The sequence below is a fragment of the Arachis ipaensis genome, chromosome B8, assembly GCF_059453495.1.
Source record: "Arachis ipaensis isolate K30076 ecotype BB chromosome B8, ASM5945349v1, whole genome shotgun sequence".
Classification (NCBI taxonomy): Eukaryota; Viridiplantae; Streptophyta; class Magnoliopsida; order Fabales; family Fabaceae; genus Arachis; species Arachis ipaensis.
In genome coordinates this window covers 88,154,951-88,175,409 of record NC_142443.1, presented here as the reverse complement: position 1 = coordinate 88,175,409, position 20,459 = coordinate 88,154,951, and the positions used below count along the sequence as shown (strand labels likewise).

General features: G+C 38.9%; 1 non-coding gene across 1 annotated transcript; it reads right to left on the bottom strand.

The window, feature by feature from the left end:
- Positions 1 to 1,683: 1,683 nt before the first annotated feature.
- Positions 1,684 to 1,791, bottom strand: LOC148548747 (small nucleolar RNA R71). The gene has a single exon (XR_015898138.1). It is a non-coding gene; the product is annotated as a small nucleolar RNA R71 (small nucleolar RNA).
- Between the last annotated feature and the right edge of the window lie 18,668 nt (positions 1,792 to 20,459).

Genomic DNA, 20,459 nt, shown 5'->3' with positions numbered 1-20,459 from the left:
AAAGAATTCTAAGTTTGGTGTCTTACATGTTTTCTTTGCATTAAAAATTTTTCAAAAATATGTTCTTGATGTTCATCATGTTCTTCATAGTGTTCTTGGTGTTCATCTTGACATTCATAGCATTCTTGCATGCATTCATTGTTTTGATCTAAAAATTTCATGCATTGCATCCTTTTAGTGTTTTTCTCTTGCATCATAAAAATTCAAAAATCAAAAAAATATCTTTCCCTTTTTCTCTCCTCAAATTCGAAAATTTGGATTGACTTTTTCAAAAATTTTTAAAATCAAATTGTTTCTTATGAGTCAAATCAAATTTTCAATTTGAAAATCTTATCTTTTTCAAAATCTTTTTCAAAAATCAAATCTTTTTCAAAATCCTTAGTTATTTTCGAAAATTCCAAAAATATTTTTCAAAAATCTTTTTCTTATTTTTATATCAAATTTTCGAAAATAACATAAACAATTAATGTTTTGATTCAAAAATTTGAAGTTTGTTACTTGCTTGTTAAGAAAGATTCAAACTTTAAGTTCTAGAATCATATCTTGTGATTTCTTATGAATCAAGTCATTAATTGTGATTTTAAAAATCAAATCTTTTTTCAAATTTAATTTTATCATATCTTTTCAAAAATATCTTCTTATCTTATCTTTTTCAAAAAAAAAATCTTTTCAAAATATCTTTTCTAACTTCCTAACTTCTTATCTTCTTAAAAATTTGTTTCAACTAACTAACTAACTTTTTGTTTGTTTCTTATCTTTTTCAAAACCACCTAACTAACTCTCTCTCTCTCATTTTTCGAAAATATCTCCCCTCTTTTTCAAAATTTCTTTTTAATTTATTAATTATTTTAATTTTTAAATCTTAATTTTCGAAAATTACTAACATATTTTTCAAAAACCATTTTTCAAAAATCACTAACTCTTTTTCAAAATAATTTTCGAAAATTATCCCTCCCCCATCTCATTCTATTTATTCATTCATATCCTAACATCTCATCTCACCTCTCTTCCATCCTCACAGTTGTGTTTCTTCCATTATATTACATTCTTTGTCTCCCTCTCTTCTTCCACTCACGCAGGAATCCCTATACTGTGGTATAAAGGATCTCTATTATTATTATTATTTTTCTGTGCCTTCTTCTTTGTCATATGAGCAGGAGCAAGGATAAGAACATTCTTGTGGAAGCAGATCCAGAACCTGAAAGGACTCTGAAGAGAAAATTAAGAGAAGCTAAAATACAACAATCCAGAGATAACCTTTCAGAAATTTTTGAACAGGCAGAGGAGATGGCAGTCGAAAATAATGATAATGTAAGGAAGATGCTTGGTGACTTTACTGCACCTAATTCCAATTTACATGGAAGAAGCATCTCCATTCCTGCCATTGGAGCAAACAACTTTGAGCTGAAACCTCAATTAGTTTCTCTGATGCAGCAGAACTGCAAGTTTCATGGACTTCCATCTGAAGATCCTTTTCAGTTCTTAACTGAATTCTTGCAGATATGTGATACTGTTAAGACTAATGGAGTAGATCCTGAAGTCTACAGGCTCATGCTTTTCCCTTTTGCTGTAAGAGGCAGAGCTAGATTATGGTTGGATTCTCAACCCAAAGACAGCCTGAACTCTTGGGATAAGCTGGTCACGGCTTTCTTAGCCAAGTACTTTCCTCCTCAAAAGCTGAGCAAGCTTAGAGCTGATGTTCAAACCTTCAGACAGAAAGAAGGTGATTCCCTCTATGAAGCTTGGGAAAGATACAAACAGTTGACCAAAAAGTGTCCTTCTGACATGCTTTCAGAATGGACCATCCTGGATATATTCTATGATGGTTTATCTGAGCTATCAAAGATGTCACTGGACACTTCTGCAGGTGGATCCATTCACCTAAAGAAAACGCCTGCAGAAGCTCAAGAACTCATTGACATGGTTGCTAATAACCAGTTCATGTACACTTCTGAAAGGAATCCTGTGAGTAATGGGACGCCTATGAAGAAGGGAGTTCTTGAAGTTGATACTCTGAATGCCATATTGGCTCAGAACAAAATATTGACTCAGCAAGTCAATATGATTTCTTAGAGTCTGCATGTAATGCAAGCTGCATCCAACAGTACTCAAGAGGCTTCTTCTGAAGAAGAAGCTTATGATCCTGAGAACCCTGCAATAGCAGAGGTAAATTACTTAGGTGAACCTTATGGAAACACCTATAACTCAACATGGAGAAATCATCCAAATTTCTCATGGAAGGATCAAAAGCCTCAACAAGGCTTTAATAATGGTGGAAGAAACAGGTTTAGCAATAGCAAGCCTTTTCCATCATCAACTCAGCAACAGACAGAGAACTCTGAACAAAATGCTTCTAATTTAGCAAATCTAGTCTCTGATCTATCTAAGGCCACTGTAAGTTTCATGAATGAGACAAGGTCTTCCATTAGAAATCTGGAAGCACAAGTGGGCCAGCTGAGTAAAAGGATCACTGAAATCCCTCCTAGTACTCTCCCAAGCAATACAGAAGAGAACCCAAAAGGAGAGTGCAAGGCCATTGACATAAGCGCCATGGCCGAACCTGAGAGGAGAGGAGAGGACGTGAATCCTAAGGAGGAAGACCTCCAGGGACGTCCAGTGATCAATAAGGAGCTTCCCTCTGGGGAACCAAAGGACTCTGAGGCTCATCTAGAGACCATAGAGATTCCATTGAACCTCCTTATACCCTTCATGAGCTCTGATGAGTATTCCTCTTCTGAAGAGAATGAGGATGTCACTGAAGAGCAAACTGCCAAGTTTCTTGGTGCAATCATGAAGCTGAATGCCAAATTGTTTGGCATTGATGCTTGGGAAGTTGAACCTCCCTTGTTCATCAATGAACTAAGTGATCTGGATCAACTGACATTGCCTCAGAAGAGACAGGATCCTGGAAAGTTCATAATACCCTGTACCATAGGCACCATGATCTTTAAGGCTCTGTGTGACCTTGGTTCAGGAATAAACCTCATGCACCTCTCTGTAATAGAGAAACTGGGAATCTATGGGGTGCAAGCTGCTAAAATCTCATTAGAGATGGCAGACAGCTCAAGAAAACAGGCTTATGGACAGGTAGAGGACGTGTTAGTAAAGGTTGAAGGCCTTTACATCCCTGCTGATTTCATAGTCCTGGATATTGGAAAGGAAGATGATGAATCCATCATCCTAGGAAGACCTTTCCTGGCCACAGCAAGAGCTGTGATTGATGTTGACAGAGGTGAAATAGTCCTTCAATGGAATGAGAACTCCCTTGTGTTTAAAACTCAAGGATCTCCCTCTGCAACCATGGAGAGGAAGCAGAAAAAGCTTCTCTCCAAGCAGAGTCAACCAGAGCCCCCACAGTCAAACTCTAAGTTTGGTGTTGGGAGGCCACAACCAAACTCTAAGTTTGGTGTTGAACTCCCATATCCAAACTCTAAGTTTGGTGTTGGAGAGTCTCAACAAAGCTCTGCACATCTGTGAGGCTCCATGAGAGCCCACTGTCAAGCTATTAACATTAAAGAAGCGCTTGTTGGGAGGCAACCCAATGTTTATCTAATTCTTATTTTTATTGTTTTTCATGTTTTCTTAGGTTCATGATCATGTGGAGTCACAAAATAAACAAAAAAAATTCAAAAACGGAATCAAAAACAGCAGAAGAAAAATCACACCCTGGAGGAGCATCTGTCTGGCGTTCAAACGCCAGAACAGAGCATAGTTCTGGCGCTGAACGCCCAGAATGGGAGCATCCTGGCGCTGAACGCCCAGAACAAGCATGGTTCTGGCGTTCAACGCCAGAAATGGCAGCAAAGGGGCGTTGAACGCCCAAAATGGGCACCAACCTGGCGCTGAACGCCCAGAGTTGTGTGCAAGGGCATTTTGCATGCCTAAATTGGTGCAGGGATGTAAATGCCTTGACACCCCAAGATCTGTGGACCCCACAGGATCCCCACCTACCTTCACTCACTCTCTTCTCTCTTCTCAATCATCCTCTATTCCCAATAAACACTCACACCCATACACCCACTTACCTTCAAAAATTCAACATCTCTTCCCCACCCAATCCCACCCATATGGCCGAATACACACAGCCATCCATCTCCTCCATATCCTCTTCTTCTTCTATTCTTTCTTCTTTTGCTCGAGGGCGAGCAACATTCTAAGTTTGGTGTGGTAAAAGCATAGCTTTTTTGTTTTTTCCATAACCATTGATGGCACCTAAGGCCAGAGAAACCTCTAGAAAGAGGAAAGGGAAGACAAAAGCTTCCATCAAGGATCTATAGCTCAGTGGTAGAACATTTGACTGCAAATCAAGAGATCCCTGAGATACCTCAGGGGATACACTTTCTTCCACACAATTATTGGAAGCAACTAAGGGTGGAACATCAAGAGCACTCCTTCATCCTTCATGAAATCAGAGAAGATCTAAAAGCAATGAAGGAGGAGCAGCAAAGACAAGGAAGAGACATAGAAGAGCTCAAGGACATCACTAAGGTGGACTCATTCCTTGTTCTTACTTTCTCTATTTTTTCATTTTATATGTTATGTGCTTATCCATGTTTGTGTCTTCATTACATGATCATTAGTAGTTAGTAACTTTGTCTTAAAGTTATGAATGTCCTATGAATCCATCACCTCTCTTAAATAAAAACTGTTTTAATTCAAAAGAACAAGAAGTACATGAGTTTTGAATTTATCCTTGAACTTAGTTTAATTATATTGATGTGGTGATAATGCTTCTTGTTTTCTGGATGTATGCTTGAACAGTGCATATATCTTTTGAAGTTGTTGTTTAAGAATGTTAAATATGTTGGCTCTTGAAAGAATAATGACTAGGAGACATGTTATTTGATAATCTGAAAAATCATAAAAATGATTCTTGAAGCAAGAAAAAGCAGCAAAGAACAAAGCTTGCAGAAAAAAAAAAAAAGAAAAAAAAAGGGGTGAAAAAAAAAATAGAAAAAAATAGAAAGAAAAAGCCAATAACCCTTAAAACCAAAAGGCAAGGGCAAATAAAAAGGATCCCAAGGCTTTGAGCATCAGTGGATAGGAGGACCTAAAGGAATAAAAGCCTGGTCTAAGCGGCTAAACCAAGCTGTCCCTAACCATGTGCTTGTGGCGTGAAGGTGTCAAGTGAAAACTTGAGACTGAGCGGTTAAAGTCAAGGTCCAAAGCAAAAGAAGAGTGTGCTTAAGAACCCTGGACACCTCTAATTGGGAACTTTAGCAAAGCTGAGTCACAATCTGAAAAGGTTCACCCGATTATGTGTCTGTGGCATTTATGTATCCGGTGGTAATACTGGAAAACAAAGTGCTTAGGGCCACGGCCAAGGCTCATAAAATAGCTGTGTTCAAGAATCATCATACTGAACTAGGAGAATCAATAACACCATCTGAACTCTGAGTTCCTATAGATGCCAATCATTCTGAACCTCAATGGATAAAGTGAGATGCCAAAACTATTCAAGAGGCAAAAAGCTATAAGTCCCGCTCATATGATTGAAGCTATGTTTCATTGATAGTTTGGAATTTATAGTATATTCTATTCTTTTTATCCTATTTTGATTTTCAGTTGCTTGGGGACAAGCAACAATTTAAGTTTGGTGTTGTGATGAATGGATAATTTATACGCTTTTTGACATTGTTTTTAGTATGTTTTTAATAGGATCTAGTTACTTTTAGGGATGTTTTTAATAGATTTTGTGTTAAATTCACATTTCTGGACTTTACTATGAGTTTGTGTGTTTTTCTATGATTTCAGGTATTTTCTGGCTGAAATTGAGGGACTTGAGCAGAAATCAGATTCAGAGGTTGAAAAAGGACTGCTGATGCTGTTGGATTCTGACCTCCCTACACTCAAAGTGGATTTTCTGGAGCTACAGAACTCGAAATGGCGCGCTTCCAATTGCGTTGGAAAGTAGACATCCAGGGCTTTCCAGAAATATATAATAGTCCATACTTTGGCCAAGAATTGATGACGTAAACTGGCGTTCAACGCCAGCTTTCTACCTAAATCTGGCGTCCAGCGCCAGAAAAGGATCCAAAACCAGAGTTGAACGCCCAAACTGGCACAAAAACTGGCGTTCAACTCCACAAATGGCCTCTGCACATGCAACACTTAAGCTCAGCCAAAACACACACCAAGTGGGCCCCGGAAGTGGATTTATACATCAAATACTTACTCATGTAAACCCTAGTAGCTAGTTTATTATAAATAAGACCTCGTACTATTGTATTAGGCATCTTTGGATTACCTTATGATCCTTTGATCACGTTTTAGGGGGCTGGCCATCTCGGCCATGCCTGGACCTTCACTTATGTATTTTTAATGGTAGAGTTTCTACACTCCATAGATTAAGGTGTGGAGCTCTGCTGTTCCTCAAAGATTAATGCAAAGTACTACTGTTTTCTATTCAATTCTTCTTATTTCGCTTCTAAGATATCTATTCGCACCCAAGAACGTGATAAAGGTGATGATTATGTGTGACGCTCATCATCCTTCTCCCTTATGAACGCGTGCCTGACAAACACTTCTGTTCTACATGAATTAAGCTAGAATGAGTATCTCTTAGATCTCCTAACCGGAATCTTCGTGGCGTAAGCTAGAATGATGGCGGCATTCAAGAGAATCCGGAAGGTCTAAACCTTGTCTGTGGTATTCTGAGTAGGATTCAATGATTGAATGACTGTGACGAGCTTCAAACTCGCGAGTGCTGGGCGTTAGTGACAGACGTAAAAGGAGGGTGAATCCTATTCCAGCATGATCGAGAACTGACAGATGAATAGCCGTGCCGTGACAGGGTGTGTGAGCATATTATTCACTGAGAGGAGGGGATGTAGCCACTGACAACGGTGATGCCCTTGCATAAAGCCAGCCATGGAAAGGAGTAAGACTGATTGGATGAAGATAGCAGGAAAGCAGAGGTTCAGAGGAACGAAAGCATCTCCATTCACTTATCTGAAATTTCTACCAATGATTTACATAAGTATCTCTATCCCTATTCTATTATTTATTATTCGAAAACACCATTACCAATTTATATCTGCCTAACTGAGATTTGCAAGGTGACCATAGCTTGCTTCATACCAACAATCTCCGTGGGATTCGACCCTTACTCACGTAAGGTATTACTTGGACGACCCAGTGCACTTGCTGGTTAGTTGTATCGAAGTTGTGACAATCATGAATTAAGATCAGAGCACCAAGCTTTGGAGCCATTACCAGGATTTGTTCGAGCCTGGAGATCACAATTTCGTGCATCACACTTCAACATGATGAATATGATCATTCGTAACACTCATCACTATTCTCAACCTATGAACGCGTGCCTGACAACCACTTCCGTTCTACCTTGGATTGAGCGTTTATCTCTTAGCCTGCATTCCAAAAGATCGGAGTCTTCGTGGTATAAGCTAGAATTATTGGTGGCCATTCTTGAGATCTGAAAAGTCTAAACCTTGTCTGTGGTATTTCGAGTAGGATCTGGGAAGTGATGACTGTGACGAGCTTCAAACTCGTGAGTGTTGGGCATAGTGACAGACGCAAAAGGATCACTGGATCCTATTCCAACATGATCGAGAACCGACAGATGATTAGCCGTGCGGTGACAGCACATTTGGACCATTTTCAATGAGAGGACGGGAAGTAGCCATTGACAACGGTGATGCCCAACATAGAGCTTGCCATGGAAAGGAGTATGAATGATTAGATGATAGCAGTAGGAAAGCAGAGGTTCAGAAGGAACAAAAGCATCTCCATACGCTTATCTGAAACACTCACCAATGAATTGCATAAGTATCTCTATCCTATTTTATATTTTATATTTTAATTATCAAAATCCCATAACCATTTGAATCCGCCTGACTGAGATTTACAAGGATGACCATAGCTTACTTCAAGACGACAATCTCTGGGGGATCGACCCTTACTCACGTAAGGTTTATTACTTGGACGACCCAGTGCACTTGCTGGTTAGTTGTATCGGAGTTGTGAAAAAGAATTTGAGATTACGAACATGCATACCATGTTTTTGGCGCCGTTGCCGGGGATCACAATTTCGTGCACCATTGGCATAAGGAGAGAGGGTGGTGGCTTGAGATTTCTTCCACTTTCTTGAGGTAGTAGCATTTGCTTTTCCTCTATCGGCCATCTGAAAGCAAATATGATATGATATAAGCAAGTAGCCAAGTAGGGAGATAGCAAGCAGGTAATGGCATATTCATGAAGAGAGTTAAGCAAAGAGAATTCTTAGAATGCAAGCAACAGGAATTAGCATTCAACACAATAGCCAGAAACCAAGAAATCAAGCAAAATATGCACAATACTTGTTCATTAAGCTCAATGAGCATCATACCCAAAAAGAATGGTCAAAAGGATTAGTTGAAGGCTAAAAAGAAGAATCAGCATGTTAGGCAAGTTAAATGTTAGAAAACTAGTGCAAAGGTTAGGGTATGACGATCATTTGCTTAATCACAATGAATCACAAGTATGAATAACAAGCATACTCACAAACATGAGGAAGAAGCAGTCATTGATGATGAAATATGAAATTGCAAAAATAGCAATTAGTTGAAAGCAAGTCATCAATCAATGTCGCGGTCATGGATAATGCAATAATTGGTGTTTCAAAAGTTGATATGCACTTTGTGTAACTAAATAAGTGAGAAATCAAGTTGATTGAAAACGAGTTACACAAGTTGAAATGCACCAATTGTTGCAAATGAGTGCACCATATACAATAAAATCGCAAGTTAAACTCAATTGGTAAGCTTAAGCATAAACTTGGGTGAAAGAGGATTGAGTAACTTGAGAGATGAAGGTGCATGAAGGTTCAAAGCCTATCACAGGAAACAGCATAATTACAGAGATGCTAGCCAAAGCGACCTAGGGATTGAACTTGGTGTGAGGTAAGTAACTCTCAAACCAAGAACGCCAAGCTCAATGCCTATGGTGTTAGTTGAAGAACACAATAATTTCTAGAAATTTGGGCAGCATTCCGGTAGTAAATTGGATGTTCCTGGATAGCAAACAGCAAGAAAATGCAAGTATATGAATCCAAGAGAATTTACAGCAACATGATAAAGCAAGGATTACATATATGCAGCAGCAAACTTAAGTTCACAAACAGAATTTAGCAGGTAGCAATGAAATCACAGCAAAGCAGTATCAATATAGAAACAGAGCAACTCATCAACTATCGCTCAGCAAACAAGGAATATGCATTTCAAACAGAGAAACACAAATGGAGCAATTATCAGGCCTAGAATCATCTAACCACAACCTAGCTACCTAATCGCAATTATTTCTATCTAACCTAACATGAAAAATTAATCAACTAGCTAACTGAAACTAACTAAGCGAAATTGATAAATAGCAAGTAAAGAAAATAGAGTAGAGGTTCAGGTTATGGAACCTGAGAGCAGAGGTGCAGAAATGGAGAGGAAAAGGGAATGCGTTGATAACAGCACCGCCCAGCAGTGGTGGTGGCACAGTGGATGGCGCGGAAGCGTCACGTGCACTTTCACGCAGTTAGGGCATGCAGGCATGGGCGCGGACGCGTACTGTGCGCGTCCGCGTGGGTGGAGTTAGGCTAGAGGCATAATGCTAGCCTAGGCTCAGCACAACTCTCGGGTTGGTGGCCTGGAAACTGTTTTAGCAAATCAGCGCGCACGCGGCATGTGCGCGGGCGCGCGCAATTTCAAAAGTATGTGTACTGACACGTATGCGCGTAGTGCGCACACGCGTACAAGTGATTGTGCCATTGGCCCAGTGTTTGCACGAGAGTGGCCCAATTCTCTGGAAAAAGTATGGGCTTGCATATGCGTATGGACGCGCACGCGTACAGCGTGCCAACGCGTCCTTGACACTTTTTTTTTTAGAAAAGGCAAAAACAGCTCAAAATCCTTCTAACACTACCTACAGGTAAAATTTAACTCAAAATTACAAAATGATAAAAAAATCTTTTTGGCTTTTTGGGAATCTTCAAATATAAGCAAGGGATACTTGCCCCACAAGCAACCTACAACCAATTTATTGAAACAAGTATATGGAAGAAAACTACCTACAATGGTAACTCAATTCACTTATTAATCGAAAATGCAAGAGGGTGGAAAGAGTTTACCATGGTGGGGTGTCTCCCACCTAGCACTTTTAGTTTAAGTCCTTAAGTTGGACATTTGGGAAGCTCTTGTCATGGTGGCTTATGCTTATACTCATCCTTGAATATCCAAGGATCTTTGCTCCTCAAATGGTTGACAGAAGTTCTAACCATCTTCACCAAGTTGGGATAGAGTTCCACCCAAGATATGAGCTCCCGTAGTTGGTCTTCATGCTTTCATCCGTGATCCCATATCTTATTTTCGCACCCATCTTCAAGTTGATCTTCATGAATTTTTCGTTCGGGCGGTTGACAAGCATGACAAGTAGAATTCTTTCTAGCACACCAAGTCTTCTTCCTAGACCCATGTAAAGTGGCATTCATCCAATCATAGTCCCTATGCTTTGAGAACTTGACCTCAATGAGCCTAATTCCAAACTTTCAACCATTACACAACTCCTTTTTACTCTTAGTTCCACAAAGAGTTCTAAGTTGTCCATCCGTTTCAATCAAACCATATTTAAGTGAAAAAGTGAAGCTTAAGGGTGAGAGTTTTACCCACTTGAATGTTGTGTTGGATGGTGACTTAGGGGGGGAACCTCCCTACACTTAGACAATGCAAGGTCGACTTCCTTTTGTTCTTTTTTCGGTAGTTCCACCTCTTGACAACTTCTTTCATCTTCTTCATGCTTGTTGACTTCTTCCAATTCCTCCTCATCATCAATCAAATCAAACTTGGGAGGTTGTGTGAAATCCACTTCTATATCAACTTCACATTCAATGAAAGACTCTTTAATGAGATCACCAACATCATTTGGTGTTGAGTTTTCTTCAATAGCTTCAATTTCGCGTTCCATGGGGGAGGGTTCAATTATTGATAAGAAATCATTGATGATTGAGTCCATCTCTCGATCAACCTTCTCATATTCTTCAATCTTTATATGCTCCGGGGGTTGTTGAGAGTTCCATGGTGGTTCCGCATCTCCTAGATCTTCAACCACTTCTTCTGTTTCTTCAATGACCCTAGGCATCTCTAATTGCTCCAATACAAAGCTTGACTCTTCCTTCTTCTCCACCGTACTTTCCAATCTCTCTTTCATGCTTTGCTCATCTTTTGAATTCTCACATGTGGCCACGGAAATACCTTGAGTGTTCAAACATTGGTAGGCTAAAGTATGCACTATCTTAGTCAAATTAGTCACAAACTCTAGGATGTTCCTTTGCATATCCACTTGGCCTTGAAGTAGCAAGGTGAGAGAATCATCTATTGGGGCTTGGAGTGGATAGGAAGGTTCATTAATTTGGAGAAAGGGCTCATAGTGAGAAGGTTGTTTTTCATAGTAAGGGTATGAAGATGGTGTGCATTGAGGTGGTTCTTCATAGTAGTCATGATAAGGTTGTGGTGGTTCCAAGGGTTCTTGCTCATAATGGTCATAAGGATGCGGTATGGGTGATTAGTCATACAATGGACGTGGGTCATAAGAAGGTGCTTGGTAAAAATGGGCTTGTGAGCATGGTTGATAGTCATGTTTAGGACAAGGTTCGTAAGCATATGGTGGTGGTATTTGATTATCACAAAAAGATTCACCATAGCCATTGAATTGACATGAACTAGGATGTGAATTATACCTATAAGTATCCGGAGGTTGTTGCCAATAGGAGTGATCAATTTCTTGAGGCTCCTCCCATCTTGGAGTGTTCCATCCTTGGTACATGTTATCATTGAAGTCCACATTTCCTACAACATAGTGAGAACCAAACTCATAGCCAAGATGGTGAGAATTCATAGGAGAAAAACAAAATAAAACTAACAAAAACTAATAAACAAGAAAAAGATAAACCTATTTTCACTATTCACATATATATAATAACCAATAACATAAGACCATTGCAATCCCCGGCAACGGCGCCATTTTTGATGAACTGGATTTTTTACGGTTTAGAATTTCTCCAATGAAGTCTCGTTGTAAAGTATAGTTTCTAAACCAATTATTAATCCTTTCATACAAAAAATTTTGTTTGTCACAAGTATAAATCCCTAAAATCTATAAACCGAAGTATTGGAACCTCGGGTCGTTCTCCATAGGAATTGCAGTGAAGCGTCTTGTTATTGGTTATGAGGTATGTTTGGGGTTTTTTGAGATTTTAGACAAGAAATATAAACGGCAATGAAAGTAAACTAATGACTATGAAAGCTCTTGGCAAGGTTATGAGAATTGGAAGTCGTATCCTAGTTATCCTCTTCAATTGTGACTACAAATTGTCTATTGCTACCACTTAGTTAACCTCTAACCATGGAGAAAAGTCAAGTGGATGAATCAACTTGATTCCACAAGTCCTAGCCAACTCCCAAGGGAAAGACTAGCTTTAGTGGTATCCAAATCAATTAGCAACTTCTAATTACCAATTAACAAAGAAATTAGATGAACTCAAGCGTCACAAATTACTCCACCTAGGCCAAGAGGAACAAAATCTACACTAAAATCCAACTAAGCATTTTCATCAAACACTTAGAAGGCATAAAAGGAAAGAAAGGTAAATAGGCAACAACAATGAAATCTAATAACAATTATTATAAGGAATTAATAACAACAATCAAAAGAAACACAATTATCATGAATTACCTCAAATTGAATTAAAAGAAAATAGAATGAACAAAAGGAGATCTACAAATAAGGTAAAAGAAATCATAACAAACAATCGAAGAATGATGAATTTAGCAACAAAGAATTAAGAAGAAGAAGTAGAAGAAGGTGTAAATTAAAACCTAAATCTAAAATCTAGACCAAATCCTAATCCTAATCCTAGAGAGAAGGGAGAGCTTCTCTCTCTAAAACTAAACTAAACTAGCCTAATGTGTGGATGTCAATTCTACATGTGAATGATGCCTTGCCCTTCATTCCTTGGTCTTTTTAGCCTTTTTCCTGCCAAAAACTCAGCTCCAAATGCGGCTAGAAATCCTCCAAAATCCCAGGCACGTGTTCCCTTTTAAAAATCATGTGTGGCCTTCGGCGCGTACGCGTACAGTGCGCGTATGCGTCCCTGGAACATTTTGCAGATCCGCGCGTAAGTGCATAGTGCGCGCACGCTGGTGCACGAAATCACAATCACACTTTTGTAATTCTGCATAACTAACTAGCAAGTGCACTAGGTTATCCAAGTAATACCTTACGTGAGTAAGGGTCGATACCACGGAGATTGTCGGCTTGAAGCAAGCTATCGTTATCTTGTAACTCTTAGTCAGGATATCAATAATAATTCTCAGTTTTAATTGGAATGAGTAAAAGAACATGGATTAAATAATACTTGTTATGCAGTAATAGAGAACAGGTTGAGGTTTTTGAGATGCTCTGTCTTCTGAATCTCTGCTTTCCTACTGTCTTCTTCTTCACGCACGCAAGGCTCCTTCCATGGCAAGCTGTATGTTGGGGGATCACCGTTGTCAATGGCCACCGTCCATCCTCTCAGTGAAAATGGTCTAAATGCGCTGTCACCGCACGGCTAATCATCTGTCGGTTCTCACTCATGTTGGAATAGGATCCATTGATCCTTTTGCGTCTGTCACTACGCCCAACACTCGCGAGTTTGAAGCTCGTCACAGTCATCCCTTCCCGGATCCTACTCAGAATACCACAGACAAGGTTTAGACTTTTCGAATCTCAAGGATCCTGCCAATTGATTCTAGCTTATACCACGAAGACTCCGATCTCACAGATTCGAATGCTCTGTTGTCAGGAGAGGCAATCAAACTCGTGAATCAGGAACCAAAGAATACACACTCAATCTAAGGTAGAACGGAAGTGGTTGTCAGGCACACGTTCATAGGTTGAGAATAGTGATGAGTGTCACGGATCATCACATTCATCATGTTGAAGTGCGAGTGGATATCTTAGAATAGAAACAAACGTGATTGAATGGAAAATAGTAGTAATTACAGTAATCCATCGAGACACAGCAGAGCTCCTCACCCCCAACCATGGGATTTAGAGACTCATGCCATCAAATATACAATATGAAACGTGTAAAATGTCATGAGGTTTTTAAAATAAATCTCTAAAAGTAGTTTTTATATTAAACTAATAACCTAGGTTTACAGAAAATGGGTAAACTAAGATAGATAGTGTAGAAATCCACTTTCGAGGCCCACTTGGTGTGTGCTTGGGCTAAGCATTGAAGCTTCCATATGTAGAGGCTTTTCTTAGAGTTAAACGCCAGGTTGCTGCCTGTTTCTCACGTTTAACGCCAGAATAGGGTAGAAAGTTGGCGTTAAACGCCAGTTTGCGTGATCTCAACTCGGACAAAGTATGGACTATTATATATTGCTGGAAAGCCCAGAATGTCTAATTTCCAAAACAATTGAGAGCGCACTAATTGGGCTTCTATAGCTCCAAAAAATCCATTTCGAGTGCAGGGAGGTCAGAATCCAACAGCATCTACAGTCCTTTTTCAGCCTCTGAATCAGATTTTTGCTCAGGTCCCTCAATTTCAGCCAGAAAATACCTGAAATCACAAAAAAAATACACAAACTCATAGTAAAGTCCAGAAATGTGAATTTTGAATAAAAACTAATAAAAATATAATAAAAAGTGAATAAAATATACTAAAAACTACCTAAAAACAATGCCAAAAAGCGTATAAATTATCCGCTCATCACAACGCCAAACTTAAATTATTGCTTGTCCCCATGCAACTGAAAACAAAATGGGATAAAAAGAAGAGAATATACTATAAATCCCACAATATGAATGAAGCTTAGTTCTAATTAGATGAGCGGGGCTTGTAGCTTTTTGCTTCGGAATAGTTTTGGCATCTCACTTTTTCCTTTGAAGTTCAGAATGATTGGCATCTATAGGAACTCTGAATTAAAATAGTGTTATTGATTCTCTTTGTTTAGTATGTTGATTCTTGAACACAGCTACTTTATGAGTCTTGGTCGTGGCCCTAAGCACTTTGTTTGGGAGGGGAATGGTTTGAATTTGAATGGTGAGGTAGGTGGGGATCCTGGGGAAGAGAGAATGAGTTGAGGTTGGTGGGGATCTTGTGGGGTCCAGAGATCCTGAGGGGTCAAGGACTTCTCATCCCTGCTCTATTTAGGCGTGCAAAACGCCCTTAGAGTGCAATTCTGGCGTTAAATGCCAGGTTGCAGCCTGTTTCTGGCGTTTAACGCCAACTTTTCTTCCCTTTCTGGCGTCTAACGCCAACTTGGTGCTCTGTTCTGGCGTTAAACGCCAGCTTGTTGCTCCTTTCTGGCGTTAAACGCCCAGAATGGTGCCAAACTGGGCGTTTAACGCCCATTCTTCTACTCTTACTGGCGTTTAAACGCCAGTAAGTCTGTCCTCCAGGGTGTGCTATTTTTGATGCTGTTTTTGACTCTGCTTTAATTCTGTAGCTATTTTTATGACTCCACATGATCATCAACCTAAAGAAAACATAAAATAACAATGGAAAATGAAATGAAAAAGTAATTAACATAGATAAATAAGATTGGGTTACCTCCCAATAAGCGCTTCTTTGCTGTTAATAGCTTGACATTACTGAGCCTTATAGTTTGCAATGTCTGCAAACCACGGAGCTTCCTGAATAGCAAATAATTGCTCATATGGAAAGGTTTTAGAGATCTCAGTAGGAGGGGGGACGCTCCTGCTACTGGTTCTATCCGGGATAGGTGATCAGCTACTTGATTCTCTGTCCCCTTTCTGTCTCTTATTTCTATATCAAACTCTTGCAGAAGCAACACCCATCTTATGAGTATGGGTTTTGAATCCTACTTTATGAGGAGATATTTTAGAGCAGCATGGTCAGTGTACACAATCACTTTTGATCCACTAAATAAGATATGAACTTGTCAATGGCATAAACCACTGCAAGCAACTCCTTTTCTGTGGTTGTGTACTTCTTCTGTGCATCATTCAAAACACAGCTAGCATAGTAAATGACGTGCAGAAGCTTGTTATGCCTCTGTCCCAATACTGCACCAATGGCATGGTCACTGGCATCACACATTAGTTCGAATGGTAATGTCCAGTCTGGTGCAGAAATGACTAAGAAGTCATCCATGAAGACTTCCAAAAATTTCTCTACCATATCAGAGAAGATAGAGAGCATGCACCTCTGAAAGGTTGTAGGTGCATTGCACAGACCAAATGGCATCCTTCTGTAGGCAAACACTCCAGATGGACATGTGAATGCTGTTTTCTCTTGGTCTTGAGGATCTACTACAATTTGGTTGTAACTTGAATAGCCATCCAAAAAGCAGTAGTATTCATGGCCTGCTAGTCTCTCTAGCATCTGGTCTATGAATGGTAAAGGAAAATGATCCTTCCTGGGTGCTGTATTGAGCTTTCTGTAGTCAATACACATACGCCACCCTGTAACTGTTCTTGTAGGAACCAGTTCATTCTTTTCATTATGAACCACTATCATTCATCCCTTCTTAGGGACAACATGGATAGGGCTCACCCAAGGGCTATCAAAAATAGGATAAATAATCCCAGCCTCTAGTAACTCAGTGACCTCTTTCTGCACCACCTCCTTCATGGCGGGATTTAGCCGCCTCTGTGGTTGAACCACTGGCCTAGCATCATCCTCCAATAGGATCTTATGCATACATCTAGCTGGACTAATGCCCTTAAGATCACTTATGGACCACCCAAGAGCTGTCATGTGTGTCCTTAGCACCTGAATTAGTGCGTTCTCTTCTTGTGGCTCTAAAGCAGAGCTTATGATCACGGGAAAAGTGTCATTTTCTCCCATAAATGCATATTTCAGGGATGGTGGTAGTGGTTTGAGCTCGGGTTTAGGAGGCTTCTCCTCTTCCTGAGGAGTCTTCAGAGGTTCTTCTGTTTTCTCTGGTTCCTCCATATCAGGCTGAACATCTTTAAAAATGTCCTCTTGCTCTGATTCGAGACTCTAAGTCATATTGACCTCTTCCACCAGGGAGTCAATAATATCAATGCTCAAGTAGTCTTTTGGTGTGTCTGGATGCTGCATAGCTTTGACAACATTCAACTTAAACTCATCCTCACTGACTCTCAGGGTTATCTCCCCTTTTTTGACGTCAATGAGGGTTCGTCCAGTTGCTAGGAAAGGTCTTCCTAGAATGAGAGTTGCACTCTTGTGCTCCTCCATTTCCAGCACTACAAAGTCAGTAGGGAAGGCAAATGGCCCAACCTTGACAATCATGTCCTCAATTACGCCTGATGGGATTTTAATGGAGCCATCAGCAAGTTGGAGGCATATCCGGGTTGGTTTAACTTCATCAGTCAAACCAAGCTTTTTGATAGTGGATGCAGGTATTAGGTTGATACTTGCCCCAAGATCACATAGAGCTGTCTTGGTACAATCATCCTCTAATGTGCATGGTATCATAAAGCTTCCAGGATCTTTAGGCTTCTCTGGTAAGCTTTTCAGAATGACTGCACTGCATTCTTCAGTGAGAAAAACTTTTTCAGTTTCTCTCTAATCCTTCTTATGACTTAAGATATCTTTCATGAACTTAGCATAAGAGGATATTTGCTCAAGTGCCTCTGCAAACGAAATCTTTATTTCAAGAGTCCTGAGATAGTCTGCAAAGCAGGAAAATTGTTTATCCTGTTCCGCTTGGCGGAGTTTCTAAGGATAAGGCATCTTGGCTTTATATTCTTCAAGCTTAATTGCTGCAGGTTTACTTCCTACAGAAGTGGTTGGAGAGGCCTACCTAAGGGGGTTGTTATCAGCACTTGCAGGTGTCTGATCCCCCATTGGCGTTTGAACGCCAGAATTGGGTGATGTGTGGGCGTTTAACGCCAGATTGTCACCCTTTTCTGGCGTTTGGATGCCAGACTTGGCTATCCACTGGGCGTTCAACGCCAATTTCTTACCCTTTTCTGGCGTTTGAACGCCAGAATCCTTCCTCTCTGGGCTCTTACTATCCTCAGAGGGATTTTGGCCAGTGGTTTGGTCATCCTCTGTCAGTTGTTCCTTTCTTGGCTTTCTGCTACCTTGAGTTGAAACATTCAATGTCTTCCCACTCCTTAAATAAACAGCTTGGCACTCTTCTGTTATCTGTTTAGATAACTGCTGTTTTGTCTGATTCAATTGTGCTTCCATATTCTTGTTAGCCTTTTCAGTGTCTTGTAGCATCTCTTTAAGTTCTGCTAACTGTTTTGTTATAAAAAGTAATTGCTGATTGAGTTCAGCAACTTGTTCTTGAGGACTAAGTTCAGTGGATACTGCTTTAGCCTCTTCTTTCAGGGAGGACTCACTGCTTAAGTACAGATGCTGATTTCTAGCAACTGTATCAATGAGCTCTTGAGCCTATTTAATTGTCTTTCTCATATGTATAGATCTACCAGCTGAGTAATCTAGAGATATTTGAGCCTTTTCTGTAAGCCCATAGTAGAAGATGTCTAACTGTACCCACTCTGAAAACATTTCAGAGGGACATTTCCTTAGAATCCCTCTGTACCTCTCCCAGACATTATAAAGGGATTCATTATCCTCTTGTTTGAAGTCTTGGATGTCCATCCTTAACTGTGTCATCCTTTTTGGAGGGTAATATTGATTTAGGAACTTGTCTGATAAATGTTTCCATGTTCTTATGTTTGCTGTGGGTTGGTTATTTAACCACCTCTTAGCTTGATCTTTTACAGCAAATGGAAACAATAATAGTCTGTATACATCCTGATTCACTTCTTTATCACGTACTGTGTCAGTAATTTGTAAAAACTGTGCCAGAAACTCAGTAGGTTCTTCCTGTGGAAGACCGGAATACTGGCAATTTCGCTGCACCATGATAATGAGCTGAGGATTTAGCTCAAAACTGCTTGCTCTGATGGGGGTATACAGATAATACTCCTGTATGCAACAGTAATGGGGTTAGCATATGACCCCAGAGTCCTTCTGGACTGTTTATTTCCACTTAGATCTATGATGGAGAAAGGGAGATGTTGTAGATTGTAAAATAGAAATAAAGTAAAAGAAAAATCAAAATATTTTTGTTTTTATTTTATTTATTTAATGCTAATCGAATTCAAAAGAGAAGAAAATAAAATAATTGGGAACTAGAAAAATAAGCTTCGAAAATAAAAAAATAAAATAAAGTAGATTAAAATAAATAAAAAAATTTGAATGCTAAAATGGCTGATGAATTAAAAAGATTTGAAAACTTTTGGATATGAGTTTAAAATTTGAAGATTGAAACTTTCTCAGCAAGGAAACACCAAACTTAAAATTTTTCAATCAAAATAATAAAGTAGGACAAGTAATTCGAAAATTATGTCTAGAAGGAAAAATATTTTTAAAAAAAAATTATAAAGGACTTGCAAATTTTGAAGATTGAAATAAAATTAGATAAGATTTTGAAAAAAAGATATGATTTTTAAAAAAGATTTTAAATTTTGAAATTTTAAAACTAAGATAAGATAAAATAAAAAAATTTTAAAATAGAAATCTGAATTTTTAAATGAAATTTTTGAAAATTCAATTAAATAAATAGAAAAGATATTTTTGAATTTAATGAGGAAACAGAAAAATAATAAAATGACACCAAACTTAGAATTTTTAGATCAAAACTAAGAAAGCAAATAGGAAAACTTTGAATGTCAAGATGAACACCAAGAACACTTTGAAGATCAAGATGAACACCAAGAATAACTTTTGAAAAATTTTTAAGAAAACAAAAACAGAAAGGACACCAAACTTAAAAATTTTTATATTCTGAGCACTAATAATTCGAAAAAAAAGAAAGAAAAATAAAATTATGCAAACGACACCAAACTTAAAATATGAAACTAGACTCAAACAGAAGACTAAATTATGAAGTTATTTGTTTTGAAAATTTTTGAAAATAATTAAGAAAAATAAAATAAGGGTTTTAAAAATTTTAACCAAAAACAATAATAGAAGACTCTAAACTAAAAAGAAAAATTTTTCCAAATCTATGCAACAAAATAAACCGTCAGTTGTCCAAACTCGAACAGTCCCCAGCAACGGCGCCAAAAACTTGGTGCACGAAATCACAATCACACTTTTGTAATTCCGCACAACTAACCAGCAAGTGCACTGGGTCGTCCAAGTAACACCTTACGTGAGTAAGGGTCGATCCCACGGAGATTGTCGGCTTGAAGCAAGCTATGGTTATCTTGTAACTCTTAGTCAGGATATCAATAATAATTTTCAGTTTTAATTGGAATGAGTAAAAGAACATGGATTAAATAATACTTGTTATGCAGTAATGTAGAACAGGTTGAGATTTTGGAGATGCTCTGTCTTCTGAATCTCTGCTTTCCTACTGTCTTCTTCTTCACGCACACAAGGCTCCTTCCATGGCAAGCTGTATGTTGGGGGATCACCGTTGTCAATGGCTACCGTCCATCCTTTCAGTGAAAAT